Here is a 16785-nt window from a genome sequence, read left to right on the forward strand (position 1 = left end):
AACAAAAACTGCCTTTTTTTAATTGTTACTTTGTTCATAAAAAAGCATCTTTGTACAGAAAACCTGAGACATACAGGAAAATAATTGCATCAATGAGAAGGAAAGATATCTTGTCATTTTTCTATCTCTAAAATAAGTCACTGTATCAAATATATATTGTGAAATAATAGTGCATGTTGCTTTCTCATACTGGTCGTTGAAAGACCTTTGCAATGAATTATTGGTCCGAAATAGTGGTAAGAAATTTGGCTTATCTGAAAATTACGTTTCAGGTAGGTGTGTACGGTAGAGCCTCTCACAGCTCCCCTAATAGTTTTGCTACTCAGCTTTTTTTTCAAACTATCTTCAACCATGTGGTAATGCGCCCTCAACGGTACTAGCCCAGCCGAGTAAATGCATCGAACTCAGCTCAACTATTGAGGGCGCTTGCAAGGTTGGGTGGCTGTGAGAGAGTCTGTGTACAAACGACAGGATGTGGCGCCGATGTTTTTTGAAAAAGTGGCAAATAAAACAAATCTCCATAACTGTGAATATTTTGAACAAACGAACATGTCTGAAAAAATAGCTGTTAAATAAAGAGTAGAGAAAGAAAAATATCCAAAAAACTCAAAAAACATATCATATGCATCCATTCAGGACGCATCCCTCTCCTTCAAGTCTTGCGAGGCTTGAAAACTTTGTGATAAAGTCCTCAGCTCTGTTCATGTATTCATCCATGAACAAAGATAGCATGTTAATTGCATAACATAGGATTGGAGGGTTACTTTAATCCCATCAAGAGAAGCTGAATTTCTTATATTCAAAACTGTATATTTTGCAAAAGATGCGATATGTAATGTATGATGTTGCACTATAATCATTTTCAATTCCTACAATTGCTTATGTTTTTGATATTGGTATTGTTATCAAAATTTTGTTTTCTGACAAAGAAATAATACTCAAATAAATTGTTTTCAAGTGTTTCTTCTTGGCCACAAATATGGCATTTCCCATCACTTTTTTTTTGTATTTATGCTTTTATTCGAGTCGTTTCAAGAAGGAAAAAAAATTACGTTACTGCCAGAAATGTGGAATTACATGAAGTGGTTAACATGTTACCTCTTTCCTAAATGAATCTTTCTATTTGCCTACTATTTGCAGGTATATTCCCCATTTCTTTATGTGTATGTCAATTTTGTTTTTTCTGTTTGCAATATAAAATTCAATTTTTTGTATGTTTTGCGCAAAGTTTGTAAAGTTTTTGAAGTACAATTCCTTGGAGTTACATCTAGCTATGTAGATATACCTCTTGGCAACCAAAATTAAAAAGTTAAGAAGCTTCGGAAGATCAGAACTACCAAGTAAGATGAGCCCAGGATTTAATGGGGTCCTGAGACCTAATGGTTTTCCCAGTTTTTCAATGAAGGTATTCCAAAAAAAACTTTTACGTGGTTACAGTTACAAAACAAATGAAGGAGAGACTCCTCTTCATTTTTACAAAAATGTACAAGCATGTGCACTTGATGGAACTCTGAGTGGAGTCATTTTATAAAGCAACACATTGGTTGGCAGAATATTATGCGTTAATTTCCACTGGAATTCATGTAATTTTGTGTCCAGGGTTAATTTAAACGGTAACTGGTAAATAGATTCCCATTCCCAAATAAGGCTGTACAGTGTATTAATGAAAAATATTTCAGACCTTGGAGAGATAAAATATTGTTTCACAATACCTGATACTGTGTGTATTGTGGTACATTGATTGAGGTGGTAGTGAATATCTTTATGGTGATCCTTAAATAAAATACTTAACATAGATTCACCCTGATCAACGGTAAAATTCGACATATAAGGATTATATTTCAATTTTTGGCAGTGCTGAGACTGTAGAATACCACTTCTCATCACTTAAATTAAAAGTTTTGGCCGCGCTGGCTGTGATTAGGCCTCTGTGAAATATCTTCCAATTTAAATCATTTACTGAATTGCTAACAATTCCTATTGAATTAAGACGACTGAACATTAGGAAGCTCTATAATTGTTGGTGAGAGTAAGATTCTCAGCCCATGTTTGACCAATTTTATGCAGCAAGTTCAACATAACGCCATCAAGTGGCTAACATGGGAAAAACGATGAAAACGGATATCGTTGTTGAAGGACAGATGCAAGCCTCAGAGTCCGATAAACGAACCGGCTGTGAGACCGCAACATACCAGCACACCACAACAGTGGTTCATCCCAATACGAATGATGTCCTTACAATTAGCGAGACCGTTTAAATTTAACTCGAGGTTTACCGTATTTAAATAGCCGTTCCAGGATTGTCCTCTAGTCTTTTAGACTGTACGACTGTGTATGTATGTATGTATGTATGTATGTATGTATGTATGTATGTATGTATGTATGTATGTGTTTGTGTGCTTGCGTTTTTCTATTAGAGTGTTTTATACAATATATTCTTCAATGATAACAAGTATTTTTATTGAGTTCTTCATGGTTTATCGTGATTTAGAACTTGTATAGTCCTGGCCATAACAAACCCTCTGTTTTGATACCTTCTTTTCCCCGTTTCTTCTCTTGGTATTTTTCTTCTCTACACCCTGACATGTTATATGTGGACACGGTCGACCTATTGCAGAGCTGCAGATGGAGTACCTATGCCTATAGGTTCGGGATGACTGCCGCCGCGTCGCGTATACCATGTTGTTCCAACGAACTCGCAAAAAATTATCTCTGTACATCCTGCATGATTAGATTGAACTGATTATGAAGTCAACCAATGACTTTGACATGAAAGATAAGAATTCATTGCGTGATCGCAACTTGAAGACATAGTTGAGTCGCGTGACATGCTTGTATTTCTGCTTACGATGGAAAGAATGTACACTGTACTTGTTACTTGTTTTAGAATCCTTTTTGCCGTTAATATTTACAATCTTCATCATCGTCATGACGATGTTGCTGCTGTTGTTGTTGTTGTTGTTTTTGTTTTTGATGATGATGGTGATGGTGATGCACTGGCACCTCAACCATCACCATCACCACCACCATCACCACCACCACCATCGTCATCACCATCGTCGTCTTCATCATCATCATCATCATCATCATCATCATCATCATCATCTTATTCCGCGAAACAAGAAATTTTACAAGAAATGAACTTTTCAATTAATCAGTCTGGGTCTTAACATACCAGTACTTGAACGCGATCATCCTCCAGGCTGCACCAGGGGGATCTACGGTAAATTTGCTATTCACTTGGTCAGAAGTTATGGAATGTTAACGCATTGACCATGTGTAGACCGGCCAACGACCGCACGCCATTCCGAGTGACCCTGGGCCTTTCACCTACATTCAGAAGTGTTTCTTGCCAATTAGAAGTAGAGTGAGGAAAATATCGACGAGTCGACCCAACATGTCTGGTACTGCTCTATTTACAACTGGTGACCGTGAAGGATATTTACGAAAACGATACGACGTCATCGGATTACAACTTACTACGCCGAGGGCACCCGCAAATTTGGCAAGCTTCCAGGCAAATGGTCTGATATCGCAGTAGCTGTGACGTACAGCCATAACACGCTGTGTCTGAACGTGCTGGGAATGCCGTCGGTTTCATGTACTCTGCTATTCGGAGATAGGTCCCCACGCAAATAGTTTTTTTCCGTACATATATAGCAGCAGTGACAGCTTCAGATGTTGCCCGAGTAAACACTATACGTATAGTGTGGCTGATCTTATTCCTAAGTCTGATTCATATCTGTTATCAAAAGAGGCAAAACAGGCTATGGTTGTTTTAACTGACACAGTTATGGAGATGGTTTCACTAAAATGGAAGAATTAAATTGAATACTGTTGAGCATAATGCCCGGAAAGCAAAATGCCTCTTTAATTGAAATGTTTTTGGATTTTTTTGCTGCAAGATCAATTAGACAGCCCCTTCGAAACATGTTGACAGATATGTGCCATGTTCCAGTTCTCCTACTGGACAGATGCCAAATAAGCTGATCTATTGAAGTACAGGATGCGCACGTCAGAGGGATTTCAAAGTTATAACAACATCCACTTTTAACATGTTGAATGGAATAAACAGCACGAATCAAGTAATTTGGCACTCTTGCCTGAAAAGGTGTTGGAGGGACTAGGGCACAGAGTAATGAAAGGCAACGGGGTTCTGAACGACATTCGGATGTTTATCGGAATATATATCTGAATTTCTCTAATACGAGCCACTCATGTGTGACCAGTAAATCGTATTGAAGCCGGAACGCAAACTTTTTCCGCATTATCCAGGGACTGTGTACAGACTTATAGGTCTGAGATCACGAAAAGCGTGTTTCCGTTCGTAAGACACTGTAAAGTTGAAAAACGTGATAGTATTCGTGTTTTGACGCACGGCTGTGGTTCGGGCACCCCACATAAATATTAAACTTCGCAGGTTGTTTATCGACAACAACATTACGAAGTTCTAGACCTTTACTGCCTTTCCGTTACAGTAACAGTAATTTTTTTTTCAGTTTTCTTCTCCGTCGAGTACAATTTTTATGTATGTATGTATGTATGTATGTATGTATGTATGTATGTATGTATGTATGTATGTATGTATGTATGTATGTATGTATGTATGTATGCGTGTAATTCCATTATTAAGTTGGCAAAGTGTATCGAGGGGTTATAAAATGTAACGAAAATGTAGAAGAAATGACATGTAGGTCCTGTAATGGCTATGCGATGTCGATTCTGAATAAAATAATGATTCGAAAAAGACAAAAAGTAGATCATCGGCAGACCGACTGCTTGGGCTAATGACAAGACATTTTAGTGAGAAACCCAGCGTGCATCATTTTTCCATTTTCATTTAAAAATCCCTTTGTCATAATAGGATACTGAGTAGTCTCTTGTATATATACTCAGTAGAAGGCGTTTAACCTAAATACGCCACTGTTAAGTCACCGATGTGTACGTTTACAACAGACAATACTCGGAATTCACATACAGAGAACAAACGCTACGCGCTCGTTTCAAAGGACATGGTCCTGTGACGTCACAGAACTACGACCCGGCGGGCAATGATGTCAACGCTAAAAGGGCAGCAGGTTTAATGTAGCTATTTCGTTAACATTCGGCCGAAGTTGTTATGCCTTCGGAATCCATGCAACTATCATAGTTTAGTGACATATTTTTTCGGATAAAAATAAATCATTTTGAGGATATGTTTTGAAAGCGCGTTGAAATGTCTTGCAATCCTCCCTCGGCTGTCTATAACAAAACGAACAGAGCAAGAAGAAATGGTATGAAGTGAAGACGGGCTGGGACGTCACAGGGAGACGGCACCGATAGACCAAGAAGAATTCAACAGAGAACATAAAAAGTGCAGTCACAGAAAATAAACTTGACGAAGTCGTCGTCGTTGTTGTTGTCCTAATATATAATATAATAAAAAATCAAATCCCGTTTAAAATAGTCCACCAACTAATTATGTTAATATTTCTACGTATTGTATGCTATTAGGTGAGCAGTTGCCCGTTGACAACATATACATATCACTTAAAGACATGAGCGTTGTTTATTTTTGCACATTTCACACATGGAGTTCGCCATAAAAAATGCCCAGACAAAGAACGCCTCTAAGTTGAAACGTTTTGCAAAGTATTTTTTCTGCAACACCAATTAGAACAGTCCCATCGGAAATATAGGGAAGATTTCGACAGTTGTGTGTCGTGTTCCAGTTCTCCAAAAGGACATCTACCAGAAAAGCTGATTAACGGTACAATATTCACTTGCGTCAGAAGAATTGGAAAGTTATAATAGTGTACAGTACTGTTAACATGTTTACTGGAATAAATAGCACTGGCCAATTGAGTAATTTTGCACACTGAAAAGTTTTTGAGAGGATATGGTACAGAGTTATGAAAAGCAACAGACTTCAGACAAGTAGATATTTGTGTTGACAGTTATCGGAATTTTACTTAGTGTTACACTTTAGTGTAACTCGTAAATTGTATTGAAGAAACCAAAGTTTTTTAATGTATATAACTAAGAGTTTACAAACGACCACGAAAAGCCCGTTTGCGGGCGACGGACTAGGCAGATAACGTGACGATATTCGAGCTGCGATGAACACGTAAGGATTGGATATTTAAATAGCGTCACAGTTTTTATATAGACAATAACACCTTCCATCATAATACAGACCTATATGTTTCTTTCATAAAGAGACAGCAGTTGTCTTCTTTGCCATCGATATGTTCTTTAAGTATGTGTGTATGTATGTATGTATGTATGTATGTATGTATGTATGTATGTATGTATGTATGTATGTATGTATGTATGTATGAATGTACCAGGTATATGTGTGTATATGTGTGTGTAATTCCATTGTTCTGTTGTTCGAAATGGGATGTGTTAATTTTCAGTTTAAAATTTCCTACATCAAAATACTGATACATACACTGAATAATTAAGGAGCTTGTTAGGGATGTTTAACTTGAATACTTCGCTATAGAATAACCTGTGTGTAGGTCTGCCTTTTCACACCAACAGACATTACACGGAATTCAAATACCGAGAACTAATAATTCACGTTACGTGAATCGTTGCAAATGACCTGGTTCTGTGACGTCACAGTACTATTGATGTCAGCGCTAACAGGACAACAGGTCATGTATTCCGTTATATAATTATATTCAGTCGAAGCTGTCATGCCATGGGAATGCAAGCAGCTATCACAGAATATAGTGACATGTATTTCGGATAAAAATAGAATATTTTAAGGTTGCGTTTTGGACGCTTTTTGAAATGTCTGTAAAATGGATGGAGAAAGAAGGAACAGTGGGAAGGGCAGACGGGATGAGGGCGAAACGGGGACACTGAACAAACGGCGTACAAAAATATTGCGACCGCAGAAAATTTGACGGACGAAGTCGCTGTTGTTGGTGTCCTGCGAATATGAAAAAAATATTTAAAAAGGGTCACGCACTTTCTAACCATGTCGGTCTTTCTCTGTACTGCATGCTAAGGTCTGTGATTACCCGTTGTCAGCTTACGCCTCACTCAAATATCCGTGCGTCGTTTATGCTTTCTTTATATTTCCATTCAACAAAATCCTCGCCACAGTATGTACCTAAAGTAAGGAATAACAATCAACCTGAACGATTCATGATGCGGTATCCCCTGTCATGAATAGACTTCATGTGTCAAGTTGCCTCCCTTCGTATCACTTAAAAAAAAGAAAAAGTATCATGCAGTAACTATAATGCTGTAATATTCTCAAACCAAATATGGTACGAATACTTTAACAGTGTAAGCATGTTTTCTTATATGATTGACCTGTAAAATAGTATAAAAACGACAGAAATACTACCCATCGATGGGGACTTTGCACAGAACTTTCGTCTAGTCGTATGAGTAGGACAAGACCATCTGATATACAACATAACTCCGGTACTGAATATTTACAACAATTTCTTGTACTGAAAGAGGGGCAATCTTGATGTGTAAACGATAAATACTGTATAATGTTCCTGAATGAATTCCAGGATGTCGCACAGGGCAGTCTCTTGTAAAAGTTCGCCAGGCCAGATAATAAGACCAATAATTTGTTACTAAAATGTCAAGGGACAATCGGAAGAAGTAAAAAACGTGTTCTTGCGGGTTCATTTGAAAGAGGACAAATTGTTGCATCAACCTAACCGCTCTCGACAAATGTAACTCGCATCTCTCGTGTCGATCGGTTACTATACCGTCGGCACGATCCGAGTAAATTGCTTGATCTGAAATTTTAATTTGCGACGTATCAAATTTTAATCTGCATATGTTATGAATACTGTTCTGCACCAAACATGTTTGCAAACGTGACGAGTTGATGTTTTTATTATTCGTAAACTTGCCCATTGACGGACCGTGAAAAGACTCGACGTCAGCATTTTAGTAGGACATCGTCATGGAAATGGGTCATATGGGCGTTAACTTTTTGCATTGTAACCGGGGTGAATGGCCGGGCAACTGTCGTTCTGAAGTTCAAGATCAGTGCAGTCTATTGTTGTCGATTCATTAACATCATTGCACACGTACGTATAGGCTCAAGTGCAGAATGCATAAATATTTACTTTTCCCGATCCAACTGGTTTAGGTCGTCCACGAAGGTCATGTTCAAAGCCAGATGAATTATTTCTGTCAGTGTCAGTGTCATTGGTGTTTATCAAAACCGACGTCACTGCATGTTTACAAGTTAAAGAAACGACGACCTTCTTACGGTTTCATTATTTTCAGTCGTTCAGTGTCATCAAATTTCCACATTCAGTGCAATTTTTCCAAAGTGTCGTTTGAATCATCGTCCAGTCTACACGGAGAGAGAGAGAGAGAGAGAGAGAGAGAGAGAGGTGTTTGAGGTTGATACACTGAATTCATAGCTGAAGATATTTACAAGAAAAACATTCAAACGCAACTTCGCCAGCCAAGGGTTTTTCTGTGGGCAGAGACCCTCCCTTCTTGGTTGGGTAGGCTAGCATAGTCTCCCTATGCATTTGAATGTTCTTCTTGTAACTATCTTCAGCTATTCGGTGTATCACCCTTAAACCTCCCTCCCTTTCTCTCTCCTCTCCTCCTCACACACACACACACACACATCCCTCCCAGAGGTATAATTGTGAAGAGTTCGTTCATCACCATCACAATCGCTGTGGCATAACATTAGTTGGCTTATTTTGGACAGAATATCACATATTATGTGTCTAACTGCATATTCTGCAGCTGTTTATTCCTCCTCAGCGAACAGCGATAGATTACCAGGCTGAATAGTGAAGACGAGCCTATTGGAAAATGATGTAACCAAAGGAGCTGAGAAGACTTCGCGAACATACATCCGAACTATCTTAGCCGGAAAGAAAATCAGGGTAACATCTTCAGGATTGCAAAAGTCTCATGCAATAGGTGAATCTAAAGTCACCTTGGAGAAACTGCATTCTTTGTTTCTTGAGCAAATAAAGGGAAGAGCTTGTTTCTGTAACACATATGATTCTCACCTGCTCCGAGAAAGCAGACGTTCACTGGCCTGGCACAACATCATCAAAAAGCGCGACTGGGATATCCGGTACTGCGCAGTTTCGGATAATTCTCTGATGTAACTGTGCAGCAATTTGTCAGAAACGGCGAAGAGGAGACAAGCCCTAGCCTTGTCGAATGGGGGGTATTATCGTGACAATATTGAAAACGGCTATCAAAGGGACAATAAAGTAATTTTGGATGCTAGTTTCACAGTTTTGTTCCAGAAAATAAGTAAATTTTCTCCTTCTTCTCTTCCCGAAAGTATGTTGCAAAATGAACAAAACAGTGTATTTTACAAACAGTGAAAAAATCAAAAATACACAACTGATGAAGCTCTAAAGGCATAAAGACCCCTCGTTTTACTCAATTATGGAATCTCTGAGCATACACCGTAAAAACTGTTTACTGGGTTCGATTTAGGTCATTTCAGTCAACCCGGTTCGAAATAGAGTCACTATTATTTTATACTTTTCAAGGTCTCTTTTCCACAGAACATGTCAGTGTGTTCATAGGTCTGGTCTGCATAATACCATCACTAAAGCGGCCGTTATCTTTCAGAAAGTCGTGCAAAGAGCAAAACAGATGAGATATTTATCACTTCTCATCTATACACCTTACCTTTGCTCATATACAAAGACGATTGTTACATTTCAACTTATACCTGTCATTGGACTTTCAGTAATTTTTACTGCCTCTTTTGAATTAATTTTTAAAATAAACCAGATGTACTTGTTGGAATGAAAGCGGATTGCATGGATAATTTTCCTCTGTGGTTTAATTTTGACGTGAAATTAAGTATACAGAGATAACTCTGTCAGGTCTACACAGATATACACGCAATGTTACTGTCATAACCTGGTAAATTCGATCTTCTCAACCTGCAAGTTGCAAAAGAACGGAGTTTTACGTGAAACAAATTTTTGTCTGTAACTTTTGTCCCTGTAATAAATTTCCCTCTTTGAAAGTGTTTTTGTGAGGTACACGAGATAAATTCAGGGCCACGTTTATAATCGGGGGTGAGAGGGTGCCTGTAACATTTAGAGTTGTGAAATTCACCGCAAAGAGGGGTCATCCGAAATCATTGACATTTGCGGCATACTAGTATAAAACGAACTGCACTCCAAACCCGGATGTCAATGGATTTAGGTAGAGTCAATAATTGCCCGTGTTATTCAATATTCGGATCGAGGACTGTGTCCTGGCAATAGTATCCAGGGTTGTTTTTCAAAGCGTGTTATCGATGTGATCAAAACAAAATTAGTTTTCACCGGAGTCATATTGACCGTGTAAATATGTGGCACGATATGAAGGGTTATATGCGCCATTTTTACCCTCTCACTCTTTGTCTCGTCCATTTCACAACCTGGTCCTGTCCAGTATTTTTCTGTTGTATCGTATCAATGTTAGGTCAAAAGCGTCGTCATTTTCCTATCCATGATGGCACTGCAACTTTATTGGAGTCCGATGTATGACTAAAGAAAAAACTACGTCCATCCCTTAAAAGGCCCTGACGCTGTGATACACAACTTGTTGCGGGTTTGAAGCGGATAACACGACCATCAGTGCGATGGTTTTGAGTCAGTTTTTGTTCGAGTGAAATAACATAACTATGAAGTGAAAAGGCAACATCAGATTTAAATCATATTCACTGTGTGAATGAGGACGGGTTCTTCTTCGCAATGGAAAGACTTGTGAATTACTTCTTATCAACTTGAACTTCGGAAGTTTAAGGTGCCCTATCTATTACAATGCAACTATAAGGTAGATATAATTAGACCAACCATTATCATGCCTTCAGAAAATAAGGCAGGTCGGCCTGGAAGTTTTTGTTTTGCATGGGATGCGACTCATGAAAACAGCAAACATTCTGCAGATTTAATTCTGCAGAATTATATGTAAGTTTTAGGGGATGAAGGTCTCATAGGGTAGGTCAGGTTAATATACCCTACACAATTTTGAGTCGGCTTTACGTTACCAATGGACGTACTTGTTCTGTTCAGTGTTTACCATTATCACAGAGACAGAAAGGATCACAGCTTTCTTATGCGGCAAAAACCCTTGCCCCTCCTCCTGTTCATCTCTCTCTCTCTCTCTCTCTCTCTCTCTCTCTCTCTCTCTTTTTCTGCGACTTGATTGTCTTGATCACAGTCCCTTCACTGTGATATGTGGGACTGTGTTTTGATTGAGACCAAGAGTCTAGTAAATGTACTGGTAGTGTACGATTAAGTGCCATAAAATTTTGTTGATTCGATCGATTGACGTTTTATTATTACTCACGGTAAAGCAAACAGGTGACACCCTCCGTGGGACTTCCGACTCAGACCAGGCTATACAGTAAGTACGTGTCATCGAGCTGGCTCTCACATTAACTGTTTACCGCCCTTCTGAACGTGCGATGACGCATGCTGGTCGAGGTCGTGACCTGGGGCTACGTATGGTATCATTATCGTGGGATGTAAAGTGTTGACAAATGTTTGGGAGTTTGGTCAGATTTGCGGTGCACTGGCAAATATACAAGTATTGAATAATGTCTTCTTACACTGGAATAAAGTAGCGTTTGTCTATGAATTTAACCTCCAACTAATGGTAAATATTTCGCTCAGTTGTGTCTTGTAACATAGTCGAGACTGTTTGCCTCAAAGTGTAAACTCTAGGCCTATTGGGCGCTTTAACACACTTGTGGGTTATGCGTCTTTTTTATCAGTATCAGTCATTATCATGGATAATTGGTGTCAGGAAATTTGTAGAAGAAAACTTCACATTATATCGTACGAATTATTACTATACACTCTGGGCATTGTTTTCGGAACATACTTCTAGTACAGACATGTTAACTTCGGCATCAAATAATAATTATCTTTTGGTAATGATAATAAAACTCGCAATGAAACTTTCATGCGCTCACATCAGTGTTTGTGTTTTTGGTGGAGGGGCTGACCTTATATATGGAGGTAGAAGCTTATACTATTAGCATAAGTTTATTTTGTAACCGATAATCGGCGAGTTTTTAATAGAAATGGACAACACGAATGCGTGTGAATGAGCGGATAAAAAAATGGGCGGCTTTGAAAAGTATGAACAAAATCACACTTGATGACTTGTCAAGTTGCTGAACACTAATTTCACAAAATCGTCGCTAGACGAGCTGATGAAAAGCATAGATCGAACGACTTCACTCTGAGAAGCCTCGAGTCTAGTTTGTTTTCAGGCGATCTCCTCCGAGGGTTGTTGAAATGGAGGCTGCAGGGTGTGAGAGTTTATTTGCTAGTCAGAAATATGTTGCAGCTAGCGAAGCACACTCCTGCTGAGATTGAACTGAAATTGGTAATTAATGTGCAAACAAAGAGCTGTCATGTGTGAATTGTACAAATGACTCTCAGAACAATGGATATACCATGTTAAAAATGTACACTTTCCAACAAGAAACCCTTCATGATTGGGCAACAAACTCGCGACTTTTAATTGAAAGCTTCACAACAATGCCACTCTCCGCTCACGCAGGGCTACAGAACATTCGACAAGTTCATACTGATTTGCAGTTGAAAGGCCTTTGCAATAATTAAGAAATTTCACACAATAGTCCCTCCTACAGAATCGATCAATGACAGTCACTCCTGCTAATTCAGTTGTTCTCGCTCGTACGCGAACGCCTCCTTACGTGAAAGTGTGCAATTGTTCGTGATCACGGTAACTTTTGTTTTTAGTCGTGACAACAAGGGCAATGAGAAGCCGCAAGAAGAGAACCGGGGAATAGATCGTACTAGTTTGTCGCTTTTTCAACTATAACTTTTTCAGGTCTACATGGTACAGGCGAAGTTTTAACCCTGGCTGCAACTAACGGTCTAGTTATATGGTCCGCAGCAAATAGTTATGCACTTGTTGCCGAGATCGATGGCTCTAGCCTGTTGCCCACTGTTGTTTATTTACAATAGTATACCGTGGAGGTAGGAAGGGAAGGAATAGACGACAACAAGCATTGTCTACTTTAATTTAAAGTCATACGCGATAAAGAGACAATGACGCGCCCACTGTCCTATTGTTCACTCTCCCTCTATACCCCCGCCCTCGGACTCTCCAAATGACGGTCACCACTCGGTGTTTCGGGAATGTTGCCCCGGTCTTGTTTCCTGTGAGACGTTTGGCATTGTTGCCGTACGTGATGCATTGTTCATAGCCCTTTCAACCCGGGAAGTGATTCAGACAAACCAGTGAAAACCACTGTCCTATATGAGCGAGTGTCCCTAAATCACTTTTTCGACATCAATCGGTTGCGGGTGTCAGCAGTTGCTTTGGGCAACGCAGACGGGCCATACATCGTATTTTTTTCAGTTCGCATAAGGGAAACCGCTGTGTTGGGAACATCCCTTGCGGCCGGGAAACCTAAAACCTATTTCTATCAAACAGTTTGTCATGTTTACATCCAGGAATAGTCACATTACCATAGGAACGTCTTCGTAGCCATGCTAGTAGTGCCACGCTGTCCTCATTCCCTGTAAACTGATGCATCCCGTATTCTCTATTTGTCACCATGACATGTGCACTTCATGCTGTAACTTCCATTTCGGTGATTTGACACTAATAGAGTCCTCAACGAGTAAATAAGAAATAAAAGTTGATTTTTTAAAAATACACTGGATGAAATCAACCTGAAGAACGGACTACCATGACATGCATAACTTCTGAAGCATCTCGATCTTCTCACTCTGAAGCAACGAAACCTGGATAACGAGAGAGAGAGAGAGAGAGAGAGAGAGAGAGAGAGAGAGAGAGCGAGCGCTAATACCGTGTATGCCAAGTAACACCTGAAGTAACATCACTTGTGACAAACTGTATACAAAATCTGAGAGAGAGCATATTTTTCATTATTGTTGCGCATTTTTGATAGTACAGAAAAGTTTGCGAACGATGGCCTTAAATAAAGCAGATGTTATGATATTGAATCTGCAAATGACCATTGCTTCTAGACCTGGCTGTCATCCATCATTGCCGGGATGACAGTTGGTGATGGGAAAGTCTAGTTGGCCATGGTGAACGTCATTGAGTGCACAAACATGCTCAAACGAAAAGAATGATACCACATCGGAAGACTAGTACATCGAAGCTGTTTGATTTGTGGCGTTGAAAAAAAAGTAAATGCAGATGGTAGATGTCGAAGAGAATAATCATTTACCTGTCGTAGATGTCTGTATAAAAGTTTCTGGCAAAATCTTCCGGTGACGTATGTTTAGATCGATAGGCTTCCCTTCGTTTTCGATTATTGAGACCCGTAAAACAAATTCGATTTTCTTTTTGTACCATCGGAAGTTCTATGTCACAAAAAGAACACAGCATTCATTGCAACCTTCAAAGCTCAGAAGCTAACCGTCTTTTACATGAGTGGGAGGCTAAGTTGAATATATATATTCCCATCCTATCACATTTTTGTTTTCCATATCAAACTGTTCGTGCTACGACATATAGATTTCATATAACAGGCTGTGATTCGGAATGTGAATTGTATAAGGGACAACTCTCTCAGATCAATGCATGTATGTACGGTAGAAAAACTATCGATACCCTGTCCTGGTCACAGTGCTTCTGTTTCATGGCTAGCAAAGAGGGAAGTAGCATTCTTTGTTTAATTTGGGAATAATAAGTTGAGTGTTGTGTTGCAGTAGAGGGGTGTACTGCGTGCAAAATAAGCCGAAGAAAATAGGTTGTTTGACATCCTCACCCATCCCGTTCTCTGCGGGAGGCGTAATGAGGCACGATGTTGCTACGATGTTTGGTCATGTCTCTCATATTTTATCTTATATCCATCGGTCAGGAAGCTCCAGTTGTGTCAACGATTGGCACACCTATGGAGGATTACCCTGCTATCTTTCCTAATTGTTATTTTCTTCAGCACTTGATCCACCATTTGAAAAAAGAAATTTACAGTGCAGAATAACATCGAAAGTCTGGTCTTTTCTCATGATCTGGGGTTGATTTTTCATATTCCATCACACTTTCAATAGAGATCAAAACCCATGGACAACACATTTATGCAGCAAAGAATATAGATCAGATGTCACTGAATTGCCCGTGTGCTTTCAACGCACAGGTATCTAGCCACTTCAGAGTGTATAGATGTCCATGGAGAGATTCTTGAGTATGCAAGAACAGTATGTTACATTTTTATCAACCACAGCGGATGCGCAACTCATCATTTTATCAACTATGCAGAGTCACGCATCCATGCTGGCATCTATGGTTGTCATTAGCATTGTGGTTGTCCTCACACACCTTTGGAGATAAAGGGTTAGCATACACATGATATATCTTTACTGTTTTATTCTTGGCTATGTATACCGCATATTAATCATGGACAGAAGTTTCGCCCAGATTAATTGCCATTTTCTTACCAGGGTCAGAGCTAGCGAGGAGGTAGTATAGTGACGGTGTTCTTATCAGTCTTATGTGCACGGCATTTATCGTTAGTACGTCCGAGCATCCTACCTCCATGGTCCGAGGTATTATTATAAACCTAGCACAAACTTACGCTTAGGAACTTAGGTTTGGGGCTTTTCGCGGAACTTCGTGTTTCTGAGGTTGAAACAGGTGAACAAAAGATGTGCAATTTTGACTGGTGACCGTCCACGGAAAGAGCTAGTAACTTGCGTAAAAAGATTGTGATTGTATGAACTATATTCCCTGGAAAAAAGGCCACAACTGTAATTAGCATAAGAATAGAAATATCGATTTCCGAGAAGCAAGCGTACCAACGTGAATCTCGTTCACGTGTGACCTCGAAAAAACACACAGTTGTAAACAAACGCGCAGTTGGCGTGACGCACGGTCAGAGTGGCTTGAATGCACCGTAAGCCGATGACCATGGGGGATACCATTCTCTTAGTAGGGTTGTCAAGGGTCATATGTACGACATTAACAATTTTCGCAGACATAAAAAAGCTCTAACAATTTCGAAAAAATGATACCAACTTATTTGTACTTATTACTGTCTAGTGAGCCATATTTCTATGGCTAAATGTACTAATTGTGTTGCAGAAGACTCGTAAATTAATCACGCTCGGTGAGGCACCCCTCTCTCTGCAATGCATAACTGTTTCCTAAAATGGAAGTGACGAAAGAGACGTAACAAGTACTCAACCAACCAAGGTGGCTTCACGTCTCGACCCAAATATCTTCTCAATCCCAACTGTCCATATACTCTCTGGTTTAATGGTAGAATGTATTAGGAAAGTAGAGAATGAATGATCTTGTACTATAGTTTTCCTGGAAAAATCTGACGCGCGCCCCATTCCTTTGTATGTTGTGCAGCCTTTGTATTCACATTTAGTCATTTGTTATTGTGCAAAACTTGAATGGTATTGCGCATAACCCTTCGTATTTTGATCAAGTGGCGCTCATGATTGGCTAAGCCTTAAACGTCATACATTCCAGTAAGTTCGATTGGCTGCGATCAATACGCTTCTGACGTCATCGATGTTTACCCACTCAGATAATATAGAGTCGGCATACTACCACCCTCAGCCAAAGCAGAGAGACAGCGGAGGAAACCGCCGATCCGACTTACAGCATATTTTTGCTTTTTTAGCCCGCTCAGGGTTTGTGGTGCTACATCTTAGTGCTTTAGGTGAAGGAATACTACACCGGGGACGTACTGTATTGATTTGAAGTGACATTAACTTTCGAATCGCAAGAAAATTGACCAGCAGTGAGACACCTTTGTAGAGAAGAGACGCTGCGTAGAGTACCGCCCGATCCCATTATTCACCA

The sequence above is a fragment of the Ptychodera flava genome, chromosome 6 (assembly GCF_041260155.1).
Source record: "Ptychodera flava strain L36383 chromosome 6, AS_Pfla_20210202, whole genome shotgun sequence".
In the NCBI taxonomy this organism is placed as follows: Eukaryota; Metazoa; Hemichordata; class Enteropneusta; family Ptychoderidae; genus Ptychodera; species Ptychodera flava.